General features: G+C 37.3%; 1 protein-coding gene across 4 annotated transcripts in view; it reads left to right on the forward strand.

The window, feature by feature from the left end:
* The window catches only part of ROCK2 (Rho associated coiled-coil containing protein kinase 2), a 140,709-nt gene that overhangs the window by 1,428 nt on the left and 114,535 nt on the right, over positions 1-24,746 (forward strand).

Genomic DNA, 24,746 nt, shown 5'->3' on the forward strand with positions numbered 1-24,746 from the left:
ATGCTCTGGGTGTGAGATGCACTCCGGACGACCAGAGTTCGGATCGGTGAGCCGTGGATCCTGTGGCTATTCCCCCACCTGAACTCCGGTCCGGTTCTCCTCCCTGATGGGAGAAATCTAGTGATTATACGGCGAGAAAAACTGTGTCTCCTTCCTCCTCCAGTGACTGACTGACTTTTCTTCAGAAGCCGTTGGTTATCCTTTGAGGTTTCTGGAATCATTTGCAGAGTGACTCAGTGCTCTTTGGCCAAAGTGCAAGAACTGCCTAAAGTGTCTTTCTGTACAGTGCACAGAGTGTCGGGATGTATTCTGTTCTCGCCGCCGTGGTTGACACTTCCTTTTACTAATTTCCACAGTAGTGTGTTCTTCGTATGTTTTTATGGGATCGTGACACCCTGAACAGTGTTTAGAAGTCTGCAGTTGGGGGTAGGATTGGTTACATGAAGGGCACAGCTTTTCCTAGGCCAAAGCAGAGACTCTGGGCTTCACTCCCAGCATTTTCGCTTTGGTATTTTGCTAGCAAAACTTTGACCTAAGGCCAGAAAGTTCAGTTAAAAATAGTACAGCAAATCTTAAATATTCATCAGGTTTATGCTCAAATCTCAGAAGTGTTTCACACTTCACTTTCATTTATTGAGTCTTTATTAATGTTAATCATAGTTATTGTGAGCCTGTGCCTAAGTTTATTTATACACGGTAGTGATCATATGTTCTTTTCTTACTGAAATATTTTCTAAGTTATTAAGATGAAGGCTGTTTTTAAAAATGAAGTATTACACATGCTCAGCAGCAGTCTGGTCCATTCATTTATTGAGTGCCTAATACAGCCAAGGCACTTTGCACCTTTATTAAGGTAACATATTACTGGTATGACATCACATGCTGCTTGCTAACTGGGCAGATTTTGTTTTTACCTGATTAACTATTATGATGCTGAGTTGTAGTAAATCTTATCAGGCCAAAAATTGTCCTTTACTCCTAGAGGTTTTGAGGTTGCTGGTTCTTCTGTTGCAAGATGAGGAGGTGAAGATTTTTTAAAAACCACGGTGTAGTAAGTTAGCTTTAAGTCATGTGTATTTCACTGTATGAAGTAAAGTGAATTAATTTTTTGAATTGTGGTAACATACATAACATAAAATTTACCATTTTAACCATTTTCAAGTGTATAATTCAGTGGTATTGGTTGCATTTACATTATTGTGCAACTATCACCACTATCCATCTCCAGGACTTTTTCATCTTTTCAATCAGAAATTCCTTAAAATAATCTTTAAAAGAGTTTATAGAAACACATTTCCCAAAATTTTGATGAAATAATGATGAGGATCACTTTAAAGATTTGAAACCTCACAGTTTAGCCTGCGTGTCACAATTGATCATTGTTTTACTCTGTATGGCATTTCTTTTGGTATATTATAAAAAAATAAATATTTTTTCTTTAACAGAGAAAACTTATTTAACTATAATTTGATGAAAACACAATCATAAATCTTACTTATTCAGCAGTTTAGAAAGTACCATTTAAAAGTGTATATTGCCCAAGATGACAAAAATAAGATGAAGTATACCAGAAGTTACTGCATAGTGGTTATCATAGTAAAGTTACTGTAGGCTAGACCTGGAAGGTAAAACTGTTGGAAAAAATCTTATGTGAGATAACATATAAAATGCTTAGTTCAGTGCTTGGTACATGATAGTGCTCCTTAAATTTGGCTTACTTTTGTGTGCATTTAGTATGTTTTTAGGTAATAGCTTTAAATTTTCTTTGTGGTTTTATTGGCAACTGTTTCTTGCTATGCAGTTTTAAATGAGTAGCATTGTCTTTCGAATGTGTCATTGGAAAAGTGCTAGCAATCATCAAGCGTAGATAGATAGAGCTGGGTTCCAAGATTGTGTCAGCATAGGACTTCCCGTGTGGCTCACAACAAGATTGTGTCAGCATAGAGACTAAATTTAAATTGTCTTTTTTCTCTTCAGAGGCTCATTTTATGGAGGCTTTCTATGGGTCCTTAAAGTTAATCTGAAGAAAATGTATCCCTTTTGTGGTTGTAGATTGTGAGTGCTTGGTATCATTTAAAAATAGAGTTTCCAGAGCGGTTTGTTTCTGTAATACTGTTTTTTGGAGGGAAGGGTCTTAAGTAGATACTTTTGCAGTGATTGAAACTTACGGTTAAATACCCATGTTTTGTTGTCAAAACTAAGCTTTTCATACTGCTTACTAGTATATTATGCTAAAAAGAATTCTCCTTTATTATGCTGGAGAGATGTCTTTCTAAAGGTCTGTGTTTTTGTGTGTTTTTTTTTTTTTTTCTTTCACTTTTTAGGGCGCATCTGTGGTGTATGGAGTTTCCCAGGCTAGGAGTCAGATCAGAGCTACAGCTGCCAGCCTACTCCACAGCCACAATAACTCGGGATCCGAGTCGGGTCTGCCACCTACACCACAGCTCACGGTGACGCCGCATCCTCAGCCCACTAAGCGAGGCCAGGGATCGAACCCACAACCTCATGGATACTAGTTGGATTTGTTTCCACTGTGCCACGATGGGAACTCCCTGTGCTTTTATGTTTTGATTTATTTTTTAAAAGAGTAAGTGGTTATAATAACCTAATGGGATTCAGACTTAAGTAAACTGTTCCTTAAGACTGGTGTTGATGGGGAACAGTGATTAAAATTTCATTTATGATTTTCATTGACTTAGAACACAAAATACTTTGATTCATTTTGTTGAATGTCACAGTGCTCAGACTTTCAGCTTAGTGCTGGTTATTTGCCTATTTAAAATGAAATCATGAGGAGTTGCTGTTGTGGCTCAGTGGGTTACAAACCCAACTAGTATCCATGAAGATGTAGGTTCAATTCCTGACCTCACTCAGTGGGTTAAGGAGCCAGCATTGCCGTGAGCTGTGGTGTAGGTCCCAGTCTTGGCTTGAATCCTCTGTTGCTGGGCCCTATCTGTGTAGGCTGGCAGCTGCAGCTCTGATTTGACCTCTAGCTTGGGAACTTCCATATGCTGCACGTGCAACCCTAAAAAGCAAAATAAAATGAAATAAAATTGTGCATTTTCCTCCCACTGTGTAACAAGTGTGAATGTGATAAAGATACAAAAGTGAAATAGAATAAGAATTGAATAAAAAAAGTTTTATATGTGTTTTTCTTTTGTGAAATAAAGGGTGGGTATTTAGAACATAAATGGTATTATGTTACTTTAAAACTTTCATTTTAATAGTCAGAAAGTCTTTTTTTTTTTTGTCTTTTTAGGGAACTTTATGGAAGTTCCCAGGCTAGAGGGTCAAATCAGAGCTGCAGCTGCTGGCCTACGCCACAGACACAGCAGCCTAGGATCCCAGCTGGGTTTGTGACCTACACCATTGCTCACAGCAGTGTGGGATCCTTGACCCACTGAGTGGGACCAGGGATCAAACCCACATCCTCATGGATACTAGTCTGGTTCATTACAGCTGAGCTGCAACGGGAACTCCATGGTCAGGAAGTCTTTAAAGAAAATGAATTAGCTGAGTTCCTGTCATGGCTCAGTGGTTAACGAATCCGACTAGGAACCATGAGGTTGCGGGTTCAATCCCTGGCCTTGCTCAGTGGGCTAAGAATCCAGCGTTGCCATGAGCTGTGGCGTAGGTTGCAGATGTGGCTCAAATCCCGAATTGCTATGGCTCTGGCGTAGGCTGGCGGCTACAGCTCCGATTGGACCCCTAGTCTGGGAACCTCCATATGCTGTGGGAGCGGCCCAAGAAATAGCAAAAAGACAAAAAAAAAAAAAAAGGAAAGAAAAGAAAAGAAAATGAATTAGCTACAGAAGTTTAAAAAAGTAGTGTATGGAACTTACTAGTTGGATGAAGTTGAATCCTTTTGAAAGTACAGATACACAGTCCCTCACCCACAGTTCTGATATAAAAAGAGCTCTGAAAACCAAGTTTTTGGTAAAATTTATTTGATGTAACCTCTGACGTGATCTGATATTACAGTATTTTAGTCAGTTCATTTCTCTCAGTGTAAATAGTAATAATAGCTTTCCCTGGAGAAATAATTAGTGTTTGATTTCAGGGTGCTACCCTAGATTACCAAGAGGGTTTTGGAGAATATACTGTATATAGTATGTGTATTTTATTACTGTTCTAAAATCCAGAAATTCTAAATTCAGAAACATCTTGCCCCAAGGTAAAGCCAACATAGACTAAGTAAGGAAACCTTGACATATATACACCTTAAATAATTGTAAGGAAATAGTGTATAATTATCTTAAAAGTCTAAGTTGTTTTTGTCATTGTTTTGGTTGAATCCCGATCAGATAGCATTTCCCATTTCAAATTCTGAAATATTCTAAACATACTAAGAGAATAAAGCATGCAAATATGAAGATGGCGCATAAAAAAGAAACATTCGTGAAATCACTCCTCAAATTAATGAAAAGAACACTTGCCTATTGAAGTTACAAGTGTTACTGCTGCTGAATTCAGTCTTCCTGCATCCTCTCCCATCTGCTACATGGAACTTTTTTTTTTAAATCATTTCCTTGCCTTTTTTCATAGATTACCACATCTGTATGTGTCCCTAAACAATATTGTTTAGCTTTATTTGTTTTCTTTTAAGCTTTATAGAAGGTTAATATTTGTATATATTCTTTTGTGACTTGCTTTTTCACTCAAAATTTTGTGGTTTATTAATTTCTGCTGCAACCATACTGTATTGTTCCAATCTACTTGATGGATGCTCAGATCATTTTTTACTTATTTTTTGCCGTCATGGGAAATGTGATCATTCTTGGAGCCCATGTGAAGTTTCTATAGGCTAGGATATATATCTAGGAGTGGAATTGTTGGGTTTTAAGATTGACCAAGGTAATGAGTAGAGCTTAAATTTCCCCCCAGTGTTTTACTACGGACAATTTCAAGGTGTAGAGAAATTGAAAGAATTGACAATAAACATTCATATACTCACCACTAATTAAAAGCTTTCTGTATTTGCTTTATTATATCTCTTTATCCATCTATCAATACATCTTTTGTTTTTGACTCATTTAAAGTAAGTTGCAGATGTGGTACACTTCTTTAAACCTCTTAAATACTGAACTCTACTTAATGAAATGGTGCTTGTTTAATTTTCTTAAAAGATAAAATTTACATACATTGAACACAAATCTTAAGTATAACATTGACGGGTACTGGCAAGTGCACACACCCACATAATTCAAAGCCCTATCAAGATGTAGGAATTGTTACCAACCTAGAAATCTCCCTCCTGCCTTTTCAGCTAATTCCATACTCCATTCTCTTGGATTTTTTTTTTTTTTTTTTTTTTTTTTTTTGAGAGGGATACTAAAGATTACTATTGCCTTTTCTAGAACTTGATGTAAATGGAATCCTATATAGTATGTACTCTTTTCTATCTGGCTTCTGGCTTCTTGAGCAGAGTTTTTTGTTTGTTTTGTCTTTTGTCTTTTTAGGGCCACACCTCTGGCATATTGAGGTTCCCAGGCTAGGGTCTAATCTGAGCTACAGCTGCTGGCCTATGCCAGAGCCACACGGCAATGCCAGATCGGAGCCGCATCTGTGACCTACACCACAGCTCAAGGCAACGCTGGATCCTCAACCTACTGAGCAAGGCCAGGAATCGAACCCACAACCTTATGGTCCCTAGTCGGATTTGTTTCTGCTGAGCCACGATGGGAACTCCAAGTAGAGCATAGTTTTTGAGATTCATCCATGTTATTGTGTGTATGAGCAGTTTGTTCTTTTTCGTTGTTGAGTAATATTCCATCACATATGTAAACCACAATTTGTTAGTCATCTTCCGTTGATGGATGCCTGGGCTGTTTTCAGTTTTTGGCTATTTTGTATTGTATACTTTGACTTTTAATAAAGCACGCTATGATCAATCTTGTAATAAATCTCGTGAGGACATGTTTTCATTTCCCTTGAGTTAAATACCTAGTTAAATTACTGTATCATAGGGTTAGGTGTATGTTTAGTTTTTTAAAAACTATTGGATGTTTTCCCAAAGAAGTCAAATCATTTTACATTCCCACAGTGACCTGTAAGAGTTCTAGTTCCTTTCTAACACTGAGTCTTAAATTTTAGTCATTCTTTGGGTGGGTTGTGGTATCTCATTGTGATTTTTCTTTGCATTTCTATAATGACTAGTGATACACTTTTTTTTTTTTTTTGTCTTTTTGCCATTTCTTGGGCCGCTCCTGCGGCATATGGAGGTTCCCAGGCTAGGGGTCCATTCGGAGCTGTAGCCACCAGCCTACGCCAGAGCCACAGCAACGGGGGATCCAAGCCGCGTCTATAACCTACACCACAGCTCACGGCAACGCTGGATCCTTTAACCCACTGAGCAAGGCCAGGGACCGAACCCGCAACCTCATGGTTCTTAGTCGGATTCGTTAACCACTGCACCACGACGGGAACTCCGTGATACACTTTTTATGCCATTTGTATATCTTGTGAAGCATCTGTTCATATTTTTTGCCCATTTGAAAAAAAAATTGTGTTATTTCTTTATTTTTGAGTTATACAAGTTTTTTACATATCCTAGATACCAGCTCTTTGGTCAAATATGTGGCGTCTGTTTTTTTTTAAATTATTTTATTATTTTTATTTTTTTGGTCTTTTTAGGGCCACAACCATGGCATATGGAAGTTCCCAGGCTAGGGGTCGAATCAGAGCTGCAGCTGCCGGCCTACACCACAGCCACAGCAACGCCAGATCTGAGCCATGTCTGTGACTGACACTACAGCTCCTGGCAGCGCTGAATTCTTAACCCACTGAGTGAGGCCCGAGATTGAAGCCGTGTTCCTCATGGATACTAGTTGAGTTCTTTACTGCTGAACCACGACAGGAACTCCATGTGGCATCTATTTTTTTTTTTTTCATCACATTTTGTGTAGTTATTGCTTTTTCTGCCTAAAAACTGTTGCCTCTCCTCATATCACAAGACATGGTGCTTTACTTCCTTTTAGAAACTTTATATTTTAACTTTTAGGTCTAAGATACATGTTAAGCCAGTTTTGGTCTGAGTTAGGAGTCAAGGTTCATTTCTTCCCTCATATTTCCCAAATCCAATTTTTTAGACTATCCAGCACCATCCCCCCCCAGCTTTATTGAGATATAATTAATATATAAGATTGTGTATGTGTAAGGTGTACAAGTAATACACTTATATATTGCCAAGTGTTTACCACAGTAAGTTTAGGTAACACATCCTTTACCTCACATAATTACCATGTTGTCGTTGTTATGTTGACAATATTAAAGATTTACTTTCTTAGCAACTTTCACGTATACTATGTGGTATTGTTGACTATGGTCACCAGCACCAATTTTCAAAAAAATTTTTTTCTTTTCTTACTGGGTTGCCTTGACACCTTTTTTGAAAATCAGTTTACTGATAGGTACACTTTTTATTTGCATCTCTACCACCTCAGTAGCTACATCAAGTCCTTAGTAATGGCGCTGTTTAACCCATGCTGTCTTCAAAATTCTTTTTTAATTTTTATCATTTTACTTGAAGGGGGAAATGGATAGGCAACCATGGTTGAGACAGGGAAACAGGTTTTATTTTTTGAAGTAAAGAAAGATTTTTTTTTTTTTTTCCGCCTTTTCTAGGGCTGCTCCTGTGGCATATGGAGGTTCCCAGGCTAGGGGTTTAATCGGAGTTGTAGCCGCCAGCCTACATCACAGCCACAGCAACACAGGATCCAAGCCATGTCTGCAACCTACACCACAGCTCATGGCAATGCTGGATCCTTAACCCACTGAGCAAGGCCAGAGATTGAACCTGCAACCTCATGGTTCCCAGTCGGATTCGTTAATCGCTGAGCCACGACGGGAACTCCCAAGATTTGTTATTTTTTAAATTATAAAAGCAATATATTCTTATTTTAGAAAATTTAGAGAGTAAGAAAGGTATAAATGGAAGTGACACTTCTACATAGTTTCCTCACATAGATATAACCATTCTTTAACATTTTGTTATAAATTATACTATACATGTGCTTTGTCATTATTTTTTACACTTAATGAGTAATAGCTTTTATGTAGTCACAATTTATTAATCTTCTCACTGTAGAGTGATTTTTGGCTTAGAAGACATTCTCCATTATCAAGATTATGATATAATAGACCTAAATTTTCTTTTTGTACTCTAATGGTTTTATTTTTAATATTATTTTTTATTTCATTTGGAATTCTGATGGACAGTATGAAGTAGGGTTATAAAAGATTCTATTGGGACATTTGTCTAAGTATTAGAGTTCCCAAAATATTGGGAGCCTCTGTTTATGTCTCTGTATTATTATATAACTTTCTATTCAGAGAGTAGTGCTTGGAGGAAGAGAGGGGATAACAATTAGAGATTTGGTCTCCATTTGAGCTTCTGGAGTTTCTTCATGGAAGTTACAACTCTACAACTATGCTTAAGAAATCCTGGGAGTTTCCATCATGGCTTAGTGGGTAACGAACCCGGCAAGCATCCATGAGGATGCAGGTTCAATCCCTGGCCTTGCTCAGTGGGTTAAGGATCTGGTGTTGCTGTGAGCTGTGGTGTGGGTTGCAGATGCGGCTTGGATTCTACTTGGCTATGGCTGTGGCATAGGCCGGTGGCAACAGCTCTGATTTGACCCCTAGCCTGGGAACCTCCATATGCCGCAGGCATGGCCCTAAAAAGACCAAAAAAAAAAAAAAAAAGAAAGAAAAGAAAAAATCCTGTTCTGTGCTTACATTCATATATACATACATATATATATGTATGTATATATGTGAGCTGTTGTAAGGATTACTAGTGAAGAGAATGTGGATGACTCAGAACAACTTATTACAGCTTTTGGGAAAAAAAAAAACCAAAATAACATTTTCCATTGGTAGTTTAGCTTATTTTATAGCTTAACATGTATTTGTTTATTGGCTGTAGCTGTGGGTTGTGGAAGTTCTGGGGCCAAGGATTGAACCCATGCCACAGCTGTGACTTGAGCCACAGCAGTGACAATGCTGAACATTCAACATGCTGAGTCCTAGGGAACTCCTGGAGCTTAATATTTAAATCGATGTGAAATAATGGTGGCATTTGGGACTGTACCGAAACTGTCTTTTCTCCTTTATTCTTTTTTTTTTTTCTCTTCTCTTTTTAGGGCTGCACCTATGGCATATGTAAGTTCCCAGGCTAGGAGTCCAGTCGGAGCTGCAGCTGCCAGCCTATGCCACAGCCACAGCAGCACGAGATCCAAGCCGTGTCTGCAACCTACACCACAGTGGATCCTTAATCCACTGAGCAAGGCCAGGGGTCGAACCCGTATCCTCTTGGATCCTGGTTGGATTTGTTAACTGCCGAGCCATGATGAGAACTCCTTCTCACTTTATTCTTGATTGGAGTCATTTTCCTTTCCTCTCATCTGTATCATCTGTACTTTTACCCCCCTTTAAAGCATGATTCGGTTATAGAGATATATTTGTAAATTCTGTGATTGAGTGTCCCAGATGACCCTCACTTATCTTTTTACAAAGAATTTGAGTCCTGATAGTTAGCATTTCTGTGTGTGTGTGTGAGAGAGAGACAGACAGACAGACAGACAAAGAGGATTTATTGAGGTTCATTTTTGGTTCATCATTGGTAATCTTTTGGGGAATGTTTCTGAGGATTATATGGTTTGTTACTTCATTTTTGTAAGATATGAATTGTTTTGCTACCTGATATCTAAACTGCTTTAAAATTTTTTGGTTATGGTTATCTGATCACTTAGTACTCAATGTCTGATTTCCTTTATTCTTTAAAAGAGTTTCAGATATTTTTATTTACAAAGCAACTGATAGATATTTCCTTTATTTTCAAGAGATTATAGACTTGGAACTAATTTATAACATTTCATTATTGGGATTTTTTTTTTTTTTTTAACGCCATGGAAATGAACAGCAGAGCCTCCTAATACTTAGATAGAGATGGAGAGACCAGGGTTGGCATTATCTAAATTACTTGGATGATTGTGATGAGGAATGAATGCTTAAGATAGCAAGCGTTGTCTTACATACTTCTTGGTTTTTGAGTTTATTTAATGGAGAGAATACAAGCTCTTTTAGGACATTGGTCTTTTTGTCTTCCTTTTGTTGTGTCCTGTAAGTATTTATTGAATAAACAATTCTTTTTTTAAGTAACAGGAATGATAACCTATAGAAATATATCCCCGCTTGAACAGATACTAAAGTATGCCCCAAGTAAACGTTTTGATGTGTATTCTTGTCACTTATTTCTTATCTTTCTTTGGGAAGAAAGATAAGTGGATGTGTATACGCGGAGAGGATGGGTCTGCGTGGTAAAGTAATTGGAAGTCAGGCAGGAAAAGTGAATTATGATTTGAATATTTTCTGGATTGTGCTTAAGCAGTTTGTCATGGAAAGTATTTAAGCTAATTTATTCAGTGCTTTTCATGAAGGGAAAACAGTTCATATGGGCTGAACAGTCGTTATCATTTATCATGTCTTCTGTTCCTTCTACCCCCTAACTTTTCTCTGATTAAACATATCCAGTTCTTTCTTGTATAGCTAGGTGATATCTGTGTAAGCAGTGCTTCATGAGTCAGGGCAGATGAAATGCTGGTGGTGTCTTCACAGGGTGAAATTCCTTAAAATGGCATGTTGGCTGTTACTAGTTGTAAGGCAGTATTTGTTAACCGAATTAAAAATAAAGCCAAAGGGCATGAGAGAATTTGATTGGGAGTCAAGAGTGTTATGAGTGACTGTTTTGAAAATTTTTCGGATATTACCAAGCATTCTGATTACTTGCCCTAGCCAACCATTGATTCCGTTTTGTTTCTGAATGTTTTCTTTTCTGGAAATTCCATACGGGTAGAATCACATGATATGCAGTCCTTTGTTCTGGCTTCTTTCACCTGGTGTAATGTTTTTGAGGTTCGTTTATGTTATATATCAATATCTTGTTCTTTTTAACTGCTGAGCAGTATTCCATTGTATAGATATACCACATTTTGTTTGTGGGTTCACCTTAATGTTTTTATTTCTCTTGGTTAGATTTCAGGGAGTGGGATTGCTGGGTCATATGCTTATGCTTAACTTTTAAGAAATGAACAAAATGTTTTCCAAAGTTGCTGCACCATTTTATATTCCCACCAGCGATGTATAAGGGTTTTGTTTTTTTTTTACATCCCCCGAGAACACTGGGTGTGATCTTTGTGATTATAGCCATTGTAGTGAGTTTTAACTGATGATAAATGATGCTGAGCATTATTTCATATGCTTGTTAATTTTGCTTGTTTTTTTGGTCTTTTTAGGGCCACAGCATATGGAGGTTCCCAGGCAAGGGGTCCAGTCAGAGCTATAGCTGCCAGCCTCTGCCTCAATCACAGCAATGTCATATCCAAGCTGCATCTGTGACCTATACCACAGCTCACAGCAATGCGGATCCTTAACTCATTGAGCGAGGCCAGGGATTGAACCTGCGTCCTCATGGACACTAGTCAGATTCGTTTCTGCTGAGCCATAATGGGAATTCCTTGCTTTTTGTTTCGAATTTTACTAATGTACCATGAGTATGGTCTAGTAAAAGTACTTCCATTTGGTGTATCATAGACCAATTCCAATGTTTAAAAGTAGAATGCAATTAAATGTAGATCAGAGCCCTTTTTAGGTGGAATTATCCTATGGACTAGTGTGTCCACCTGAAAGACTAATTTATACTAAAAAAGGCATTTTTTTTTTTAAACCTTGTTTTGGTACCTTTTTCTTCCAAGTAATGAATGAACCTTGTTGGGCTGTGTAGGCCTTGTAATGGCAGTGGAGTCTCTACTAGTTGAGTTATTTCTAAGTTACAAATAAAATTGAAGTACTTCTGACTTACACAGTTGGCCTTTAAACATTTTCCCATTCTGCTCTGTACTCATCTTTCCTTTTTTGATTATTTTGAGCATCTTTAATAAGGGCATAAACTTATTTCTCTCTTGTGACTCAACATTCATCTTTATACTTTTCTGTTAATGCAGATATTAGGAAACAATTCCTAGTATCAATTTAGTAACTTGGTTCCTAGGAAGGTGGATAACTAACTATTGGCATTTAAAAGGTCATATATCACACTTGACTTTTGGCTTCTATTTTGAGTACCCATCTGAGTTTAACATCGGATGCAAATGTTGCCTCTTTTTGTTCCCAGTTGTCACTGGGTGTTGATTTTGGAGATTACATTATGTCCAAAGTTTTGGAACTTAACCAAAATACAGTTATCTTTTCAGATTTAACAGTAGGTGCCTTATGTGTGTATTCTGTATCAGGAAAGGAGCCTATTGTTTCACCTTGTATTCAGTGTGATTCCTTTAGAAGTCATACTAAAAGTATGCTTATTGACATTGAAGTTTTCCCTTTAGCTTTAGTTTAGATGATTTTTTTTTTTTTGAGTTTCTATTAAAGATAACCAGACATGGGACTTTTTGAGCAGTGAAAGGAAAATTTAGAAAATAGCTCTCTTAATAGTTAAGATGTTTTAATGTGTTAAAGATGAATTTAAAAAATTTTTGGTTATGGTGGTATTTATTTTTCTAAGAGGAAAGTGCACTAGCAGAGTTGTCATGAACTTTGAGGCCTACAAGATGTAGTGAAGTGTGTTTTTGTATATTGAAACCCTACAAAAATATTTAAAGTGTTAAATATCCAAACATTAGTATGATTTTGAAAAATACTTCACCTTTTTTGGGATAACTTATTACAGAATTACAGTTCATGGCACTTTAGACTTTTATACATTGAAGTAATATGGCCATCATTTATCATGTTACATGGTGAATAAAGTTCAGGTTGAAGTTGAATGGTTAAAAATGGTGTGTTAAGGAAGTTCCCTTGTGGCGCACTGGGTTAAGGATCAGGCGTTGCCACAGCTGTGGCTAAGGCCACCAACTATAGTGTGGGTTCAGTCCCAGTCTGGGAATTTCCACATGCTGCAGGTACAGTCAAAAAAAAAAAAAAAAAATGTGTTATGGTGACTAGTTTGCTTTTGTTACTAGAATTAAGATTTAACCATTTATTTTCCTTATAGACCACTAGATTTCATCAAGGGCTGCTAACAGGTCATATAACCAGCAACTAGAGGGATTAGTAAAGAATAGAGGAAAAGATGTCAAAATTATGACTTCTTTCAGGGAAATGAGCTACTAAGTCAGAAATTGGGGAAAGATAATGTAAAATGTAATGTTAGTAACAATATTCCAACAATAGTCTAAATTTAGAAAAAATTATTTGGAGTTAACAGAGTATTTGGAGTTGCTTTTAAATATCTTAAACACAAGCTTTGAATTTTTATATTAGTGTGCAGATGAAATAATGATGAATTTTTCTTTGAACTTTAGGTGCCTAGTATGATCCTGTATTAGTAGCATTCAGTGTAAAACAATCCTTCAGTTTTACATTATTTCAAAAAGATAATCTTAAGCTTAAATTAAATAATTGCATTGAAAAAATTTCATACTCGATTAAAATAAAAGAAAATGTATACATACATCTGAAAATTTAGAAACTTAATTCCAGTATAGTTTATGTCTTGGCTTTTAGAGGTCATTTTAGTTAAGATTTTTCTCATTTGTATCTGCTAAACCACAGCTAAGGTAGTGGTTTCCAAATCTTGCTATACATCAGACTCAAGTAGGGGTTTGTTTGTTTGTTTGTTTGTTTGTTTTTTGTCTTTTTATCTTTTAGAGCCGCACCCATGGTGTATGGAGGTTCCCAGGCCAGGGGTCCAATTGAAACTAGCCTCTGGCCTATGACACAGCCACAGCAATTTGGGATCTGAGCTGTGTTTGTGACCTATACCACAGCTCATGGCGACCCTGGGTCCTTGACTCTCTGAGCGACGCCAGGGATTGAACCTGCGTCCTCCTGGATGCTAGTCAGGTTCACTGACTGCTAAGCCATGATGGGAATTCCTCAAGTAGAGATTTTTTTAGAAATATTTCATGCCTGGATTCCACCCCCAGACATTCTTATATAATTAGGTATGTGATGTGACTTGTGGATCCAAAGTTCCTGATTTTCACGTGCAGATGAGTGTGGGAGCCACAGAGCTGAGTAGTGCAATGTTCAAAGATTGGCTATTAGTCCAAAATATATCTGAGGAAAAGAGGAATTTTTTTTCTTCTCTTATATTTGTGGTTCATGGAGGCTTGAATGCAGGAAGAAAGTCAGAATTATGTAATGGAAGCTAGAATCACACCTAAGGTGCTTGGTGGAAATGGTGTGAGATCTGATTTAGATGGTCTGTAGGGGGGCCAGGAATTTGCATTTAAATAAGCATCTCAGTTTATTTACTTACTTTTTATGGTCACACTGGCGGCATATCGAAGTTTGTGGGTGAGGGATTGAATCTGAGCTGCAGCTGCGATGTGTGTTGCAGCTGTGGCAACCCTGGATCCTTTCACCCACTGTGCTGGGCTGGGGTCGAACCTTCACCTCTGCAGTGACCCGAACCTCTGCAGTCGGGTTCTTAACCCACTGTGTCATAGCCACCGTGGAAACTTCTGTGTCTCAGTTGCTTCTGATGCAGATGATCTGTAGGTTGAAGTTTGAGAAACACCATAGGTGTTGCTGCTTGTACTGCCTGACTGAAAAAACCCAAAAACAAGTAGTTGAGATCTCTGGCACACAGAATTATATTTGTGGAAAAGGCTGGCATATGGAGAGATGCCAGATAACAAGAGTCATCACTTTTAATATCTTTTTTTAGAGCAGCACAGGAATCAGACCAAAGCTTTTCTTTTTCTTATTTTAGGAGAAAATTTAATTTTCTCAGCTTTTCTAAAGGGAGAATCAGACAAGATATACCAAATAGAAATGAAAAACAATTACTGTGGTAAAATATACATAGTATAAAATTTCAGTGTAGAAATAATATTGCTGCCTCTGATCCTTCTATGGGAAATCTAGTCTACAGAGACTTATTGTGCTAGAAATATGTAATTTTGATGTTTCACATTTAACAAATGACGATGGGAAAATGGTGACAGAATTTTTTCTTTTTTAGTCCTTGACAGTTGATTTAATTTGAGAAGAAAAATTTCACTAAAAATGCATGGTTCTTCAGAAAATTAACACCTGAAGCAGGATGGGTCAGTGATTGTATCTGTCTTTTAAAAAACAATAAAATAATTTGGAAGTTATTTTGTGGTTTCTCTACAAACAAGCAAAAAAATGTGAAATATTCAAAACTCTTATATTAAACTATTTTGAAATTTCATTTTCAAAGCAGCCTTCATGTTATTGGTTACGTTAAGTAATAGTCATCTTATTAACATGTTACTGTTTAGACTTAAAAATACACACACACACACAAATACATTCTTTGCAGTTCTTTTCACATTATTTAAAATTATAGAAAACCATCCAAAGAAGACATACAGATGGCCAGTAGGCACATTAAAAAAATGCTCAACATCTCTAATTATTAGAGAAATGCAAATCAAAACTATAATGAGGTATCATCTCACACCAGTCAGAAAGGCTATCATTAATAAGACTACAAGTAACAAATGCCAGAGAGGGTATGGGGAAAAGGGAACCCTCCTGCACTGTTGGTGAGAATGTACATTGGTACAACCACTATGGAAAACAGTATGGAGGTTCCTCAGAAAACTAAATTATGGAACTACCATATGATCCAGTAGTTCCACTCCTGGGTATATATCTGGACAAAACTTTCATTTAGAAAGATACATGTACCCCTGTGTTCATTGCAACACAATTCACAGTAGCCAAGACATGGAAACAACCTAAATGTCCATCAACAGATGAATGGATTAAGAAGATGTGGTACTTATACACTGTAGAATGCTACTCAGCCATGAAAAAGAACAAGATTATGCCATTTGCAGCAACCCGAATGGAACTAGAGATTCTCCTACTAAATGAAGTCAGTCAGAAAGAGAAAGATACCATATGATGTCACTTATATGTGGAATCTAAAATATGGCACAGATGAACCTATCTTACACAGAACAGAAGCAGACTCACAGACATGGACAGCAGACTTGTGGTTGTCAAGGGGAAGGAAAGGGAGTGGGATGGACTGGGAGTTTGGGGTTAATAGATGCAAACTTTTACACTTAGAATGGATAAAACAATGAGGTCCTACTGTATAGCATGGGGAGCTATATCCAGTTACTTGTGATGGAACATGATGAAAATATGAGGAGAGTGTGTATAGATGTATGACAGGGTCACTTGCTGTACAGCAGAAATTGACAGAACAATGTAAATCAACTGTAATAAAAGAAATTAAGGGAGTTCCCGTTGTGGCTCAGTGATTAACACATCTGACTAGCATCCGTGAGGATGCAGGTTCGACCCCTGGCGTCGCTCAGTGGGTTGAGGATCCGGCATTGCTGTGAGCTGTGGTGTAGGTCACAGACAAGGCTCAGATCCCACATTGTTGTGGCTGTGGTGTAGACTGGCAGCTATAGCTCCAATTGGACCCCTAGCCTAGGAACCTCCATATGCTGCAGGTGTGGCCCTAAGAAAAGACAAAAAAAAAAAAAAAAAAAAAAGCTGGAGAAGAGTTCCCATCCTGGCTCAGTGGAAACTAATCTGACTAGTATCCATGAGGACAAAGGTTCGACCCCTGGCCTAACTCAGCTGGTTGAGGATCTGGCATTGCCTTGAGCTGCAGCGGAGGTTGCAGACTCGGCTCAGATCTGACGTTTCTGTGACTGTGTTGTAGGCCAGTGGCTACAGCTCCGATTTGACTTCTATCCTGGGAAATTCCATATGCTGCAGGTGCGGCCCTAAACAGACCAAAAAACAAAAACAAAAAAATCCCTGGAGAAACCCAGATGATTCTGGGTTTGTGAATAAGGCAGTGGATAAGGTGGCTGTATCTTTCATTCATTAAAGTATTTGTATATCAGATCTTTTTTTTTTAGGCTGTTTTAATTTTTGTGCTTAAGAAGTATGCATATTTTAGAAATTTGAAAATTACAATTTGCATTTATTGATTCTTGTGGTAACAGTTACAACTCTTAGAGGAATAGAGTTGTGATTTTTGTCTTTTTTTTTTTCTTTTAGTATTTGAAATCTTAGCAACTCTCTTTTTATAGATTTTATCTGGTGGCTAATAAAACTGCATAATTGTGGCCAAGGCACAGTTAATTAATATTTATGGAACTAGGGTGATACACAAACAAGAGTATCTTTAAAGCCCTAAAAATTTATGACAGTTTATCTTTTAAAATGTATCCATCCTTTCCAAATTATTTCTTAATAGAAGGATAATTATAAATGTGAAACAAATCTGAAATTGAGTGGCCCTTCTTTCGCTGACTTAATATACTTGTTCAGATGTCTTTAGAAGTTTGTTAGGTATGATTTATTAAATTTCATTCCAAGTGTTGTTCTGATTTAAAAACATTTTACAACTAGTGATTAGAATCTCTATTCCTTAATACCTCAGTATTGTATAAGATGCCTCAGCATTTCTAAGTGTTTGACAAAATGCAGTTTAATTAAGACTTCATGGGATTTCCCATTGTGGCTCAGTAGTTAACGAATCCGACTAGGAACCATGAGGTGGCGGGTTCGATCCCTGGCCTTGCTCAGAGGGTTAAGGATCCCATGTTGCTGTGAGCTGTGGTGTAGGTTGCAGATGCAGCTCGGATCCCATGTTGCTGTGACTGTGGTGTAGGCCAGCAGCTACAGTTCTGATTCGACTCCTAGCCTGGGAACCTCCGTATGCCGCAGGAGTGGCCCAAGAAGTGGCAAAAAGACCAAAATAAAAAAAAATTAAAAAAAGGAAAGACTTCATGATTCCTTATGCCATGTCTATGAAAAAACATTCTAAGGCATTATTTTTGACTGTAGCTTAAGTGTAGTATATAATTCATGACTGCAAAATACAAAATTAGAGCATAATGTGTTTTGTTAATGTTATATTCAGGCTAATGAAAAAATTTAGTCACAAAAGTAAGTTATTACATTATAAAACGATGAGAAAACTCAAGGATTCTGCTGATAGTTCTGAAAAACAATTTCTGCTCCAAGCATATGTTTTTGTATAAAAGGGGAAGTTGTACAATTACAAATTTAAAAAAAATTTCTTTTTCTCTGTTTTTTAGGGCTGCACCCACGGCATGTGGAAGTTCCCAGGCTGAGCTACAGCTGCCGGCCTGCACCACAGCCATAGCAACACAGGATCTGAGCTGTCTGTGACCTACACCACAGCTCTCAGCAATGCTGGGTCTTTGACCCACAGAGCAGGGCTAAGGATTGAACCCACATCCTCATGAATACTAGGGGGTTTGTTACCCCTGAGCCGCAAAGGGAACTCCTACAATTACAAATTTTATTTATTTATTTATTTTTTGTCTTTTTGCCATTTCTTGGGCTGCTCCCGCGGCATATGGAGTTTCCAGGCTAGGGGTCTAATCGGAGCCATAGCCACTGGCCCACTCTAGAGCCACAGCAACGTGGGGTCCGAGCCACTTCTGCAACCTACACTACAGCTCATGGCAACGCGGGATCCTCAACCCACTGAGCAAGGCCGGGGACCGAACCCGCAACCTCATGGTTCCTAGTCGGACTCGTTGACCACTGCGCCACGACGGGAACTCCTACAATTACAAATTTTGAAGGCAATACTGAAAATATTTGTTTTCCACATTTGAGACATTTCTATAATAGGAAAACAGCGGATGATACAAATAAAACTAAATTTAGAAGTAATAAAAGGAAACTCTAGTACAAAATTGGCTTAATGAAATTTCCTTCACAGGGAAGTCATAAAGTAAAACACTGAATACATTTTTAAAGAAGTTAATTCCTGATTTTTCGGGGAGGTTGGGGGGAGGGGATTGTTGTAAGTTTTCGCATAAGGAAGTTTTGTTTTCCAAGATGACGTGGAGAGTGTACATCCCTAGCGTAGTGTTTTACTGTGCTTCTTGTCCTCACTTATCAACAGAATTTTTCAGTTTGGCTCAAGTTAACAAATATGTGAAATAAAGGTTTAAAAAATATGGACAATGTCTTGCTTATTTCAAATTATTTTCTATAAGTAAAATTCCATTAAAGTAAGTCCATAAGGTGGATCCTGTTTAACCTGTATTAATACATTGAAAATACAAATGAATTTTTTCCTTAAGAGTTTTTTTGTGTTTTTCTAAGTTAGTAAAGGTGGGAAAAAATGAAATGGATAGATTATTTTCCAGCATAGTTTTAAAAGAGATGTAGAGTAGTATGTGGAAAGAACACTGGATTTAGAGTTAGAAGACTGGTATTAATTAATTAAATGTCTGTTAGACTTTCTCTGTCTATATGGAGATTTAATTCAGTGAGTAACTATCTGCTAGTGTTCTGTAAACTGTTCAGAACTTTAGCTTTTTTACAGGCAGTTGAACTGTGTCTAAAAGAGCCTATGTTGTATATATCTGTATCTTCAGGAAGGTATGTGCATACAGAATCAGTCTGCTGATGTTAGCCTGTGTTTTCCAAAAAAGGCAGCGTATTAATTTGTACCCAGTCTATAAATATTAAATCAGTTAATGAAAATTAGTAGGCATTTTCATCTTTTAATTTAACGAGGATAATTTGTTGTATTGGGTGAATATTTGCTTATATTCACTTTTTGGATGACATTATTGCAGTGCAAATGTCACTTCTCAAGTGATTTTTTTTTTCAGTAGGTATGATTTGAACTGTTAAAACAGAGTAGTGTTCTTTTGTGATATGAAATTTCAGAAATCCTGAAATATATGAGGAAGAGTCATGACAGAATTAAATATATGAGGAAGAGTCATGACAGAATTATTTAATCATTGTATTATTCACTGGCAAAAATTTTAATTATGTTTTATATGAGGTTTACATGAACATTTAGGTTCCTATCTGTGGCTTGAATTTAGCAAATTTTGGTTTACATTTAGTAACAAAAATAACTTGGGAGTTCCCGTCATGGCTCAGTGGTTAACGAATCTGACTATGAACCTTGAGGTTGTGGGTTCGAGCCCTGGCCTTGCTCAGTGGGTTAAGGATCCGGCGTTGCTGTGAGCTGTGGTGTAGATCGCAGACGTGGCTCGGATCCCACGTTGCTGTGGCTGTGGTATAGGCTGGCGGCTACAGCTCCGATTTGACCCCTAGCCTTGGAACCTCCATGCCGTGGGAGCCGCCCAAGAAAATGGCAAAAGACAAAAAAAAACCTTTAGGAACAGCTATGGAGAATAGTTTGGAAGATGCAAACTACAGATGTTACATTGTATTACTCTGATATAGATTCTGGTCTTTAGGTATATTAGGGTAATTATAACTTTATCATATAGAAAAATATATGCAGGTATCATAATAGTATATGGTATGATCATCCTGCATTGATGGCTGGTTATCAGTAATTATTATTTGATTTTCTTGGGTCTTGTAATTTCAAAGCTGAGTTTGGGATTTAGGATCCGGTAACAGAGCTGAGTCTTATTACATAAGTCTATTGTCAACCATTTAATAACCTCATGAAATGAGATTTGTATTTCTCCAAGCTGGGAAGACTAGAAATGAATATGGGGAGAGTCCTGTTGGTAGCCACTGTTAGGTTGGTACATTACACGATTTCCTGTTGTGGCATTTATGGATTAGGAAATGGATTTTCTTTTCTTTGCTTTTTTTATATTTCATTGCTTTTTCTTGGAATATAGAGACCTCGGCATAAACTGTTTTCTGTCTTGTGGTTGAGTTCTCTGCTTAGGTGCCTGTCTCTCTAATAACAGGGCAAAGTCTTAGTGGGATTTTATGGTTCGCAGATGATGGGCTTTTGGGGATAGAGGCTTATCTTCAGAGATGTGAGAAGAGAGTGAGTAGAGGACAGTTATCCTTCCACTGATAACTGAGTATATCATGTTGTTTTAGAGCTTTTGTCTCTGCCTGGAATATTCCCTCTCCTCTGCTTTGTCAGTTTACAAAAAGCCAAACAAAACAAACTTCTTTTTTTTTTTTTTTTTTTGCTTTTTACAGCTGCACCTGTGGCATATGGAAGTTCCCAGGTTAGGTGTCTAAGCGGAGCTATAGCTGGCAGCCTACACCGCAGCCACAGCAGCGCGGAATCTGAGCTGTGTCTGCAACCTACACCACAGCTCATGACAGTGTTGCATCCTTAATGCACCCAGTGAGGCCAGGGATCAAACCCACACCCTCATGATTTCTAGTTGGATTTGTTTCTGCTGTGCCATGATGGGAACTCCCCAAACTTCATTTTTTAACTGTAAAAGTAATACATGTCTAAGAAATTAAAAATTACAAAAGTAAATGGAGTTCTCTTCTTAGCCCTCTCTCTTTGATCTCGATCTTCTGAGACAGGCCACATTATAACACATCTTTGTATCACTTTCCATTTTTTGTTCATGTAACAACCTGTTGGTGTTTCACTTTCCTTTTTCTTCCCTTGTGAATATTTGTCTTCTTTTTTTTTGACCAAAATGTAGCTCTGCTGTATCTGTTGTTCTGTATTTGCTTTTTCTCATTTATCTTGGAGGTTGCCTAGTCATAATTCACCAAGTTCTCTTTAAGAGGTGTATGTAGGGTGTTCCATTATCTAGTTTTGATAAAATTTATTTTACTCTTCCAATATTGATAGACATTTAGATTTTCTTCTAATATAAACATTGTGCAGTGAACATCATTTTAAATATTTTTGTACGTATATGTGAATGTTTTTGTAGATTTCTAGAAGTGGAATTATTAAAGTATACATGTTCAAAATTCCAAAATAATCTGTATTGCCTTTTTTTAAAGGCTACAGCAAATTGAACACTCCCAATACTGATGAGGGTACACATAATCCCATGTCTTTGTTAGTCTTTTTTTTTTTTTTTTTCCCTTTTTGTCTTTTTAGGGCTGTACCCGTGGCACATGGAGGTTCCCAGGCTAGGGGTGGAATCGGAGCTGTAGCCACTGGCCTACACCACAGCCACAGCAACACCAGATCCCAGCCGCATCTGTGAGCTACACCACAGCTCACAGCAACGCCAGATCCTTAACCCACGGAGCGAGGCCAGGGATCGAACCCGCATCCTCGTGGTTCCTAGTCAGATTTGTTTCCGCTTCGCCACTGTGGGAACTCCTTTGTTAGTCTTAATATCATCAGCCTTTTATGTTATTTGCCCAGTCTGGAAGGTAAAAAAGCCATTTTCACCCTTTGTTTTTATATGTATTTCAATATTTGATTATTAACAAGCCTGAGTACCTGTTGTTAATCATTCCTGGGCTTTAATTCTTTAATTTTCACCTTAAATTTATTTTCTCTGTGAAGCCTTCTCTAATTCCTGCTTACCCCTCCTTCAGCCCAGGCAATGACATCCTTCCTCTTCTTTTTCTCACCTAATACTTTGTATGTATCTCTGTTGTAAGTAGTTATAATCTCTTGTATTATGATTATTTATTATATACCAGACCAGGAGCTCCTCCAAAGTTGTGACCATATAGTATTCTTTTTTTTTTTTTTATTTTATGTCTCAGTTTAAGTAGGGGGACTAAAACCTGGTTTTTATGGTAATGGGGGATACATGGTTTAAATGTAATTTTTCCCCCTTTCATTTTTATTGACATATGATTAACATACAGCACTGTACAAGTTTTGGGTGTACAGCATAATGTCTTGGCTTATTTAAATGTTGCAAAATGATTACCACAAGAAATTTAGTTAACATCCATCACCTTTAGTTATATAGTATTCATTTTTATGTCTCTTTTCAATATTGAGCTCAGAGCCTATAGCACTTACTATGTCTTTAGGAAACTTTATATCAAATGGCAAGTCTAACTCCCAGCTGGTAGTTTATCTGTAAGGTAGCTGCCTCCTTTTTGCGGGGAGGAGGAGGATTGGCTCTTAACTTAATGGTAATGGTTCTTGTTCTACCCCTTCATTTTACAAATGAGGAATCAAGTCTAAAGGAGGGGATTATTTGGTTAATGAGATTTTTTTACTTATCACATTCTACTAGGTGTTGTAAAACAGCAAAGCTCCAAACCGGGGGTTTCCTTTGCTACACTGCAGTGTCTGTGAAGCTTTCCTGGTAAAATTCCTGTTGTTGAGACTTGGGTAGTTGGGATTTATATAATATTTTTCTTATTGAAGACATAGGCTTCTGGCTTACAGTCTTCCTTTCCCTTCAAGGTTGTGCCACCATTCCAGGTGAATTTGGCGTTTATGTGAACAGAGTACCCAGGTCCCTGGCTTCACATGGTGCCCTCATCTTTAGTGGTCTTTATCTTCGCTTAAGCCATTTATTTATTCCCACGAAGCTACTGGACCTCACCATTGCCTCAAATCAGCTTTCCCTTTGAGATCATTAATTTAAACATCTTGCTCCTGACACCTATCCTTTATCCTTTTACTAAAACTATTCATTGTTGTTTTATTTTATTTTATTTTATTTTTTCTTCCAGTTTTATCGAGATATAATTGGCATATAGCACTGAAATAAGTTTAATGCGTAAAGCATAATGATTTGATTTACATGTATCATGAAATGATCACCACAAAAAATTAGTGAATATCTGTCATCTCATATAGATATAAAAGAAAAGAAAAAAATTTCTTACTTGTGATGAGAACTCAGGATTTACTCTGTCAACAACTTTTACATACAACGTATAGAAGTATAAAGTGTGTGAATCATATTGTACGTTACATCCCTAGTACTTACTTGTCTCATAGCTGGATAGTGCCGTTTGACCACCTTCATCCAGTTCCCCAGCCCCACCTCTGGTATCCCGTAAATGTGATCTCTTTTTCTACGAGTTTGTTTTTTAAGGATGACTGACCTACAATGCTAATTTGTTAATTCTGAGTGCACAACATAGGGATTCAGTATTTTTGTATATATTACAAAATGAACATCACAATAAATTTATGGTAGGTAAATCTAACATACAAAGAAATTACATTACTTTATTTACTATATTCCCCATGGTGTATTTCATTCCTGTGACCCATTTATTTTGTAACTGTAAGTTTGTACCTCTTAATCTTTCTCACCTATTTCACTCATCCCTCCACCCTCCTCTCTCTGGCAATGACTTATGCATCTATGACTCTCTTTCTGTTTTGTTATATTTATTGATTTGTTTTTTAGATTCCACATATAATGAAATCATACAGTCCTTGCCTTTCTCTAACTTATTTCACTTAGCGTAATACCATCTAGGTCTATTCATGTTGTCGCAAATAGCAAGATTCCATTCTTTTTGATGATTAATAGTCCATTGCATGTATATGCATCTGTTTTACCCACTCATCTCTTTTTTTTAATTATTCAATGAGTTTATTACATTTATAATTGTACAATGATCATCACAATCCAGTTTTATAGGATTTCTATCCCACAACCCCAGTGCATCCCCCTACCTCCCAAACTGACATCTTTGGAAACCATAAGTTTTTCAGTCTGTGAGTCAGTATCTGTTCTTCAAAGAAGTTCATTATGTCCTTTTTTCAGATTCCACATGTCAGTGAAAGCATTTGATATTGGTGTCTCATTGTCTGACTGCCTTCACTTAGCATGATAATTTCTAGGTCCATCCATGTTGCTAAAAATGCTGGTATTTTGTTCCTTTTAATGGCTGAGTAATATTCCATTGTGTATATGGACCACATCTTCTTGAGCCACTTCTCTGTCAATGGGCATTTAGGTTGTTTCCATGTTTTGGCTATTGAAAATAGTGCTGCAATGAACATTGGAGTACATGTGTCTTTTCGAGTCATGGTTTTCTCTGGA

The sequence above is a fragment of the Sus scrofa genome, chromosome 3, assembly GCF_054392235.1.
Source record: "Sus scrofa isolate SSC_HxYL_T2T_F1_AM1 chromosome 3, Sscrofa_HxYL_maternal_Yorkshire_Landrace_v2.0, whole genome shotgun sequence".
NCBI classification, from domain to species: domain Eukaryota; kingdom Metazoa; phylum Chordata; class Mammalia; order Artiodactyla; family Suidae; genus Sus; species Sus scrofa.